The sequence below is a fragment of the Falco punctatus genome (genome assembly GCF_963210335.1).
Source record: "Falco punctatus genome assembly, chromosome: 2".
NCBI classification, from domain to species: Eukaryota; Metazoa; Chordata; class Aves; order Falconiformes; family Falconidae; genus Falco; species Falco punctatus.
Genome location: NC_137581.1, coordinates 83987063 through 83988362, shown reverse-complemented (window position 1 = coordinate 83988362; position 1300 = coordinate 83987063).

Sequence of the window (1300 nt, the reverse complement as noted above, 5' to 3'; positions counted from 1 at the left end):
TTTTTCAAGTATTTGCAAACTGAAGACTAGAAAAACAAAAATACTTAATGGCATTCTGAAACAATCTTAGACCATGATCTTGCAAACAGTATTTACTGAGAGCAGTGAGGGACCATTCACACATGTAAGATAAATCCCAGGTGGAAACATTTCCTGGATTGTAGCTGACACCTTTGAGGGTGCAAAAATAAAGCAAAATACTTTTATGCTAAGTCCAATAACAATACCTCATATTATGTTAATTTATAACTTCAAACCACTAATAAAGCTAGCTCCTACTAAAAAAAAAAAAAAAACAAAAACAAAAAACCCACAACCAAATCAAAACCCAGAGTATAATATATTTCACATCAAAACCCAGAGTATAATATATTTCACATTTCTGTTACCTCCCCTTTGGATGCTGAACAAGGAAAATAGCATAAACTGCTACAGATGAATCTTCATCTAGCACAGTCTAGCACAGCATTTATGCATCCTATCAGAATAACATATAGTGACGAAATGAAGACAGACTGTGTACCAAGTGCAAGAGCTGTAAATGAATGTGAATAAAATTGATTTTGAAATGTTCTTGGCAGTTTCCCAAGAAAACATTACCACTGTATTTAAAAAAAAAAGGTGCTCCATGCATTGTTTCAGGATTCCGAAGAATTAAAAACTCTGGCATTCTTCGTTATTTTCTCTTCTGAGAACTATTTGCAGTTCAGTTGCAAAACCTCCAAAAAGATAAACAAACTTTTGTGGATTCTTAAAATTTAGTAGACCAGGAATAGTACTCGAGTACTGTGTCTAGTTCTGGACTCCTCAGTACAAGACAGATACGAAGCTACTGGAGAGAGTTCAGTGAAAGGCCACTAAGATTATAAAGGGACTTGAGCATCTCTCATACGAGTAAAGGCTAAGAGAGCTGGGACCGCTTGGCCTGGAGAAGAGAAGGCTCAGGGAGGGACCTCATTAGTGTACAGAAATACCTGAAGGGATACTGCAAAGCAGAAAGAGCCAGGATCTTCTCAGTAGTGCCCAGTGACAGGACAAGAGACAAAGGGCACAAACTGAAACACAGCAGGCTCTGCCTGAACATCAGCAAATGCTTTTTTACTGTGAGGGTGATGGAGCACTGCCACAGGATGCCCAGGGAGGTTGTGGAGTCTCCATGCTCAGATACTGTAAAAGTCACCTGGACATGGTCTTGGGTAACTGACTCTCGGTGGCCCTGCTTGTGCAAGGGGCTTGGACCAGATGACCTCCAGAGGTTCCTTCCAACCTCAGCCATTCCGTCATCCTGTGAATACATTAA